The 9634-nt window shown below is 42.8% G+C and overlaps 1 long non-coding RNA gene across 2 annotated transcripts; it reads right to left on the bottom strand.

Annotated features, from left to right (window-relative positions):
- Positions 1-1005: 1005 nt before the first annotated feature.
- Positions 1006-6286, bottom strand: LOC116936973 (uncharacterized). Of its 2 annotated transcripts, XR_012940168.1 has the most exons (5): positions 5831-6286; positions 3572-3629; positions 3102-3155; positions 2010-2187; positions 1006-1093 (listed from the first exon to the last, which is right to left on the bottom strand). It is a non-coding gene; the product is annotated as an uncharacterized LOC116936973 (long non-coding RNA). The 2 variants fall into 2 exon arrangements; XR_004401861.2 differs by lacking the exon at positions 3572-3629 and having other exon boundaries at positions 5831-6283.
- Between the last annotated feature and the right edge of the window lie 3348 nt (positions 6287-9634).

The following is a 9634-nucleotide window of genomic DNA, read 5'->3' as shown; positions in this document are numbered from 1 at the left end:
CCGTGTTTCAGTCTCAGTTATTTGTTTATTTTGGTAGAGCCCTGTGAGCCATTTGGCTCTTGAATCGGGTGCAACCACAACAAACAAAAAAAACAAAAACACGAACAAGAAAACATCTTAAAGTGAAGTACTTTATTTCATCAAGACTTAGATCGTGGTACATTTAAATGTTAACAACATATCACCTGTATATCAGCTTAATGCCTATTTAAGATATTCCTCGAGCACCAGAGAGCTCTGTTACCCAACTGCCATCATTATTCCAATGGATTTTTACAAAAAAATGTTTCCTAACAAAGATTTGGGCCTCCATTAAATCAAAGGAATTGTTCAGTAGAAGAGATGTGTATATTATATTTGTTTTTCATTATACAAACATTCCCCCGAAATAAAATAAATGTTCAACTATCGATTATGTTTAACTTGTGTCATCGGAAAATAACATTGCACCGATTCATACATTAAAATCACGATACATGACTTGAATCGTGGGTATATCAATGGATTTTTTTGAATATTTGTATATGTTGTATATTAGAGGTGCTACATTTAACCCAACGTAAACAACTCAAGGGTTGTAATCCTGAGTTTAAACAGAAGGGAACTGCTTTCTATGAAAAGATCGATTTTATTAGAATGTTAATCGGGTCGTGTGGAGGCTCAAAATATGACAATACTGTGGTTGCTTTGTTCTTACACCATAGACACTGAGATATGGATACTAAATAATATCTCAAACTATGCTCTATTTAGTGGTCAAAGTATCTTCTGAAATCACGTGTTTTCCCAGGTTTGGAATATTTCACCTATGGACTTACCACCTTCAAAAAGTTTTCCCCAACCAGAAATGAAGTATGATTTCCCTGGGTAGGGAAACTTCTGAAAGCGAGGTGGGAGGCAAACTGGCTGAATGTAATCGATGAAGGAAACACGTTCTGACAGCTCCATGAGGGCAATGTCATAGTCATGGCTGCTTCCGTTGTAGCACTCGTGGATGAGGATTCTGTTGACGCTTCCGGCCACGACAGTTGAAGCGCTGAGATCGTTCTGAGAGTGCAAGCCCAGGTATACCGTCCAGGTGTTTGGGTTGTTACTAGGGAGGTAAATACAGACACGACAGTCAGCATCAAATACCACAGGGCATTATGTTTTTTTACCAAGGTAAGCCTCATTGAGTCTCAGCACCTTTTCAGGAGGGTCCTCAACTGAGTAATTGGTGTGAGTCATTTTACAAAGTAAGAAAATTTGGACCGTGGCGCCGACACGCATCACAATTGCAAGTGCACGATGTAAAATCACACCTGAATGTGAAAAAAATGAGATGCTTAATGCCTCCACCACTTATATTCATGCCTCTTTCTGCAATAAAATTCTGCAAAAATATCTTCTAATGGTGTTGTGATTCATTGTGTGAGTGGGAGGAGCGGTGGTTCATTCGTTAGCACACAGCACTTACGGACCTGTTGACCCACGTTTTAATTCCCCAAGTGTGATTCCCAACCACAGATAACGTTATTCGTGACCAGTGTGGTGAGGTATGGTCAAACAATACCCCATGACCAACATGGTGTGCAAAGGCCTTCATCCCAAAAGCGGTCTGTTAAAGTGCTACAAGTTGTGATTATTCAACTTGTCTGCTGTGTGTAACATTTACCAAATGCATACTTTTAAAGTATGACAAAGAAAAATAGGTTTTACCCTTTCTGGCAATAAAACAGGTGTTAAGATGTTCAAACACCAAATAGATATCTTTAGCAATGAATCAAGTTTGTATTAACCACACGTACTTGTGGTGAACATGCAAACAAACATGCTCAGATAATATATGCATTGTCTTTTAAATGTATTGGCCTACACGAGAGACAGCGTTCTTTAGGGCCTCGTGTCTCACCAGTGTTAGACCAGAGAACGTCAAAAGGCGAACAAGTACCAGGACAATGCACGTATCAGAGCATTTATAGCTCGGAGTAAAGTGTTCACAATACATGTGAAGCAGCAGAAACGCTCACCTCTGGAAGCAATGAGCAGCACTCACAACCCAGCGGTCACTGAAGAGGGAGCCCCCACAGGTCAGTCTGTTGAAGTTGTGCAGGCTCTCTTGCCAGGGCCATTCTCAGAGCCTTGCTTCGTAGCCTCCCACGATCCGGCTGTTCACTCTGCGTTCTGCTACGGGGATCCAGCCACATTCTGAAAAACGATAAAACACAATTACTTCTATAATACAGTTTTTTGGGGTTAGATCTCGTAAATATAGAAATGTCTAGTCAAACCCGCCATCACCCGACAGCCAATTAGTAAGAGTTGTCACGTAAACAGAACATGCCGAATCAATCAATAGTACAGCACACCCGTGTGTTGGGGAGCCAAGCCACAACATTTACAATCTGTGTACGGTGTTTTGCTAGTAAATCTTGACTTAAAGCTTTCGTGACTGCAGGAATTCATATTCTTTGGATCTTTCGGTAAAGTCACGTAGATGGTTATTTTCTTTGAACAATCTACGTGACTTTACCGAAAGACCCAAAGAATATGTTTTGCTAGTAATCACAACTAGCTTCATCAGGTGACAGCCAGATTTGTGGAGAAGTCCTCCTGTTTCGTTCCTTATATAGAGGCGTAGATGTGATGACAACACTTGTGCACTCTTCTTGTCCAAGGTGGGGGGGGGAAGGATTAATAAATCAACGTACATTATGCGTGCGCATTATGCGAGTCCATTGATCTTGTACTTCCTGTCCATTGCTTGTACTAAAATAGCTGTACCAGAGACAGCCTTCTTTAGGGCCTAGTTTCACCAGTGTCAGACCAGAGAACGTCATCATAATTGTTTTCCATCTTCATAGATTCATCTATCATTGTAATATTTATCAACCATGGTCTATTAATTGCTAGATGAAGATGTATCTAATACACAAGGATTTACGCTAGGCAGTATATTTGGCAAAACAATAGTAATTCATGAAATCACGTTTTGAACTTAAAATTACTGTCATAAAATAATAATTTACCCATTTTTGCATTACTCACGGAATTTGTACAAGAAGCGCATGAACCAAAGGATGGTCAGTTCATAAACCGGTAAATTAAGAATTAATAAATACCTCTGCTGGCTGGTATTGGGTCAGCTTTGTCGAACTCCAAACTGAAGCCATATTCTGAAACAGGAAATGAGAAAACATTTTGCGTGAATATCGTGTACAGTACAAAACCTAACACAGTTATAACCGAGTTAGATGTCTTAGCAAGCAGCAACAATATCGCGTACAGTACAGAAACAGTTATAACCGAATTTAACACGTAGGATTTTGAGACCAATATCCATAAGAGGTTTTTTGGGTTAGATCGCGTAAATATATGTGTCAATAATAAAGTATTAAAGCTTTCGTGACTGCATAAAATTACTCATTGGTTTTTTCGGTAAAGTCACGTATGTAGAAATACAATAAAATAATATTAAAACAAAAAACAATCACGACGTTTCGGTCACAACGCAAGCGATCTTCATCAGGTGTCAAGAACAAATCACGGAGGTAAATACAACAAAAAGATGAGAGACGAGAATTCAACAAACCTGAAAAAACATTATGTGAAGCACATCCAGTCAGGCCAACAACACAGTTAGACACTTCCTGGCGGACCACAAATTTCAGAAGAGTGTTAAATTTCGTGTTCAACCTTTGGATTGCACATACCAGCATAGATAGAATGAAAAATAAGAGGTACACGGTCAGTAGAAATACATATACAAGTCCACCAAGAGATAAGGAGGGAGGAAAGACGGACAGGGAGGCAGAGAGAGGGGGGGGGGATGAACAGAAGCTTAAATAGGAAATACGGTTGGAGGGGGGGAGGGGCCAGAGCGAGAGCGGCAGCTCAAACACGCACATCTTACACATACAAAACGGTAGCTCAAAAAAGGACCACCTTTTGTAAATACAAGCGAGTTTAAACAATTGTCCTCTTCTTTGCTATTAAAACAACGGTTAAAGTTTTGAACTCAACTACAAGGATAAGCTAACATTATCAATCCTCACACTCACCCCAATTAAAAACCAGGCCACAATCTACATCAGTGAATCATTACCCATTTATTAATTCGATACTAAATGACCGAAGCCTGAAGAATAGTTCTGGCAGTCAGAGTTATTTTTAAGTCAAAACGAATTCTCTAACCTCAGGACATCAGGAATAAAATAAAATAAATAACTCATACATAATAGCCCGGACCCTCGGATACAGGCGGGGAGCAAAAGTTAATACAATGTTAAATCACAAATCTTGGGGACAGAAACAGATAATAACGATGCAATGTTACATCAAGAGTTATCGAGAAGGAATGAGGCGGAATGGGACGGGCTTACACAGCCAAGATAGACTGTGTTCCATTAGGAAGGAGCCTCCCGGCCGCCTTTGTCTTCCCGCAGCGCGGGAGAGCAGGTATTTAACACCAGAGCGAGGGAAATTTATTATCGCGGGGGCCATCTGTACACACTGGGCTGGACTTAATGATACACACACGGACTACACCCCCCCCCCACAACGCAGAGTGGACATCTGTTTTTTTTTTCTCTCGCAAGAGACGCGGAAAGAGGAGAGAGAATTTCACATTTAAGCTCGGCAAGGGACAGCGAGACGGCAGATCGGAAGAGGACATCAAGCCAGCTCCGAGGCATGGCCTCGAGACATTAGCAATGGGTGCTGTGTCCCACAGAGAAGAGGGGCGAGGTAATGTTAGGTGCTGAGTTCAGCATGGACCGATAGAGTATCGCTGAAAGTTATTCCACATTCATCCTGATGTTTTGAGTCGCCTGCAGAATCGAGGAATGCGATAAGCTGTATCGTACTAAGCTATCAGAGTTGTGTAAGAGGTGTGCAAATACAATTTTCAAGTTTTGAGAGTGAGCGACAATAGCTCTTGACAGTTCAACAAGGCACAGCTCGGCGAGCGCCAGAAGAGGGCGGCGAGCGGCCGGCTCCAAGGGGCCCCGCGATCAACTGAGGATGGCGAGGCTCGCCGAGTAGCGATGTATCAACGAGCGTGAGTTCAGAGCTGAAAGACGAAGTATCGCTCAAAGACTTTCATTTCTACATCGAATGCCAGCTCCCAGCTGCAGCGCAACCAGCCGCCCGTGAGCAAGAGTGCCAGCGAACCAGCGGCGAGCGTGATCGTGCGCATCTCCACGGAGAGAGCGTGTGCGGCGCAGCTCATCATCCAGCGGCGGAAAGAGCCCGACCAGCCGCCCGTGAGCAAAAGAGTCAGCGACCAGCGGATCAGCTCAGCATCGGCCAGCGGAAGAAGACGGCGACCAACTTGTGGACCAGCCAACCAACGACGCAGAAGAAGACTCTACAACTCGCCCAGAATGGCGAGACTCGCTGTTTAGCGACATGCTACGCCGTGCGAATGCAGCACCATCAGAAGAAGTATCGCTCGAAAAGCATTCCGCTCTGAACCTCGACTCTCAAGGGTCACTGCAGTGATAGCTAAGCTGACGAGAATCCCAGCATCAGCCACCAGAGGGCGGTCATCGCCAGAGAGAGCACCACCAAGCGACGCCAACGGCGAGCACCTTCGCCAACAGCAACAGACGAGCTGCGGGCGCCATCTGCCGACGGATCATCGCGCCTACAGCGCACCGTGTCAACTCGTCCACCTGCTGCGGGGCCGAACTCTGGCCGACCGCGTGAAAGAAGAAAACCCCGCTGTTCGTATGATATGCACTCTGCCCCACACTGCCACCACACCACCTGGCGTCTTCTTGACGCAAAGAATTGATTCCGAACACTGGTCCACTCAACCCAATTCATATCACTCAACACACACACGAACCATTAAGAAGCCTAATCGTCAAGTACGTGAACCATCAGTGGCCGCGAAAGCGTCGCGGCTCACCGAGTGATGAGAATACGTCGTTTTAAGTACATTAATTTTTTTTTGTAATTTGTACTTCCAATCGCATAAATTACCAATAGATTCATCAATATAAATTAAGCCTTTGAAACCTTCCGCTCTGAACCTCTCCGCTCACGGGGAAATGAGCGTGTAAACCGGTTTCCTTATCAGACAATCTTGTCCACAAATTAATTAAAGTTCGGCCCAAGTTAAGGATCTCGTGGGAGAACACGCACACCATCGCACGCCCTTACTCTAAGCCATTTCTTTAATTATATAATATTGCCGATGAATCTATTTACGTATATTTGTGCCTTAGAGAATAATAATTGTTTTGACTGCCTTTTCGCATGAATATCGTCGGATGAACTTTTAAGGACTTTTTATTCGTATTTTCCGTATGCTCGTGGTACTCAGAGGAAATAATGAATTGTTCTGTTACCCAATTAACAACGTGATTATTGAGGGTTGAAAAGATGGATCAATGAATGAACATCGCCTGTAGTACTGTGCTGACAATTTCAAGTACAAGAATTTGCATATTAGAGTGTTAAGGTTTTTGTTTAGAATAGAGCACATGCATGTTTTAACGACTCTCTCTATCACCAATTAAGCTCGCGTTACGCGGTGGAATTAATCATATGTGCAGTTGCCAAAGTGATACAACGCAATCGTTGATGTTTACTGTGTTGATGCTGTGTTGAAAATTCCAAGCTTGAGAGTTCGCATGTAAAGTTAAGGTTTCGCTTAGAATAAAATTAATTAACGCAGAAGTGGTTGTGTGTTTCTTTCCTGATTTCATGCGTAATAATCTTTTTTATAAGTACTGTATTCTGTGTTGCGATCTGAATTTGAAGACCTGACATAAACACGCTGATACATGCTCCGTAAATGTTACTGCGAGAATAATTGTATTACCGAGCGTTAATACGAACCTACAGTGAGGGAAAAAAGTATTTGATCCCCTGCTGATTTTGTACGTTTGCCCACTGACAAAGAAATGATCAGTCTATCATTTTATTGGTAGGTTTATTTGAACAGTGAGAGACAGAATAACAACAACAAAATCCAGAAAACGCATGTCAAAAATGTTATAAATTGATTTGAATTTTAATGAGGGAAATTAGTATTTGACCCCTCTGCAAAACATGACATAGTACTTGGTGGCAAAACCCTTGTTGGCAATCACAGAGGTCAGACGTTTCTTGTAGTTGGCCACCAGGAGGGATTTTGTCCCACTCCTCCTTGCAGATCTTCTCCAAGTCATTACGATTTTGAGGCTGACGTTTGGCAACTCGAACCTTCAGCTCCCTCCACAGATTTTCTATTGGATTAAGGTCTGGAGACTGGCTAGGCCACTCCAGGACCTTAATGTGCTTCTTCTTGAGTCACTCCTTTGTTGCCTTGGCCGTGTGTTTTGGGTCATTGTCATGCTGGAATACCCATCCACGACCCATTTTCAATGCCCTGGCTGAGGGAAGGAGGTTCTCATCCAATATTTGACGGTACATGGCCCCGTCTATCGTCCCTTTGATGCGGTGAAGTTGTCCTGTCCCTTTAGCAGAAAAACACCCCCAAAGCATGATGTTTCCACCTCCATGTTTGAACGTGGGGATGGTGTACTTGGGGTCATAGGCAGCATTCCTCCTCCCCCAAACACGACGAGTTAAGTTGATGCCAAAGAGCTCCATTTTGGTCTCATCTGACCACAACACTTTCACCCAATTGTCCCTTGAGCAGGGGGACCTTGCGGGCGCTGCAGGATTTCAGTCCTTCACGGCGTAGTGTGTTACCAATTTTTTTCTTGGTGACTATGGTCCCAGCTGCCTTGAGATCATTGACAAGATCCTCACGTGTAGTTCTGGGCTGATTCCTCACCGTTCTCATGATCATTGCAACTCCACGAGGTAAGAGCTTGCATGGAGCCCCAGGCCGAGGGAGATTGACAGATCTTTTGTGTTTCTTCCATTTGCGAATAATCGCACCAACTGTTGTCACCTTCTCACTAAGCTGCTTGGCAATGGTCTTGTAGCCCATTCCAGCCTTGTGTAGGTCTACAATCTTGTCCCTGACATCCTTGGAGAGCTCTTTTTTGTCTTGGCCATGGTGGAGAGTTTAGAATCTGATTGATGGATTGCTTCTGTGGACAGGTGTCTTTTATACAGGTAACAAGCTGAGATTAGGAGCACTCCCTTTAAGAGGAGCACTCCCTTTAAGAGGAGCACTTAGGAGCACTCCCTTTAAGAGTGTGCTCCTAATCTCAGCTTGTTACCTGTTTAAAAGACACCTGGGAGCCAGAAATCTTTCTGATTGAGAGGGGGTCAAATACTTATTTCCTTCATTAAAATGCAAATCAATTTATAACATTTTTGACATGCGTTTTTCTGGATTTTCTTGTTGTTATTCTGTCTCTCACTGTTCAAATAAACCTACCATTAAAATTATAGACAAATCATGTCTTTTTCAGTGGGCAAACATACAAAATCAGCAGGGGATCAAATACTTGTTTCCCTCACTGTAGGTTCGTATTAACACTCGGTAATACAATTATTCTCGCTTTAACATTTACGGAGTATGTATTAGTGTGTTTACGTCAGGTCTCCAAATTCAGATCGCAGCACAGAATACAGTTCTTATGAATAAGATTGTTACGCATGAAATCAGGAAAGAAACACGCAACCACTTCTGCGTTAATCAATTGTATTCTAAACGAAACTTTAACTTTACATGCGAACTCTCAAGCTTGGAATTTTCAACACAGCATCAACACAGTAAACATCAACGATTGCGTTGTATCACTTTGGCAACTGCACATATGATTAATTCCACAGCGTAACGTGAGCTTAATTGGTGATAGAGAGAGTCGTTAAAACATGCATGCACTCTATTCTAAACAAAAACCTTAACACTCTAATATGCAAATTCTTGTACTTTAAATTGTCAGCACAGTACTACAGGCGATGTTCATTCATTGATCCATTTTTTCAACCCTCAATAATCACGTTGTTAATTGGGTAACAGAACAATTGATTATTTCCTCTGAGTACCACGAGCATACGGAAAATACGAATAAAAAGTCCTTAAAAGTTCATCCGACGATATTCATGCGAAAAGGCAGTCAAAACAATTATTATTCTCTAAGGCACTAATATACGTAAATAGATTCATTGGCAAAATTATATAATGAAAGAAATGGCTTAGAGTAAGGGCGTGCGATGGTGTGCGTGTTCTCCCACGAGATCCTTAACTTGGGCCGAACTTTAATTAATTTGTGGACAAGATTGTCTGATAAGGAAACCGGTTGACACGCTCATTTCCCCGTGAGCGTAGAGTTTCGTGGCGAAGGTTTCAAAGGCTTAATTTATATTGATGAATCTATTGGTAATTTATGCGATTGGAAGTACAAATTACAAAAAAAATTAATGTACTTAAAACGACGTATTCTCATCACTCGGTGAGCCGCGACGCCTTCGCGGCCACTGATGGTTCACGTACTTGACGATTAGGCTTCTTAATGGTTCGTGTGTGTGTTGAGTGATATGAATTGGGTTGAGTGGACCAGTGTTCGGAATCAATTCTTTGCGTCAAGAAGACGCCAGGTGGTGTGGTGGCAGTGTGGGGCAGAGTGCATATCATACGAACAGCGGGGTTTTCTTCTTTCACGCGGTCGGCCAGAGTTCGGCCCCGCAGCAGGTGGACGAGTTGACACGGTGCGCTGTAGGCGCGATGATCCGTCGGCAG

Source organism: Petromyzon marinus, unplaced genomic scaffold, assembly GCF_048934315.1.
Source record: "Petromyzon marinus isolate PM22_M1 ecotype Great Lakes invasive population unplaced genomic scaffold, UKy_Petmar_22M1.pri1.0 PM_Scaffold_108, whole genome shotgun sequence".
Taxonomy (NCBI): Eukaryota; Metazoa; Chordata; class Hyperoartia; order Petromyzontiformes; family Petromyzontidae; genus Petromyzon; species Petromyzon marinus.
The sequence above is the reverse complement of the archived record's forward strand: the minus strand, read 5'-3'. Positions and strand labels throughout refer to the sequence as shown.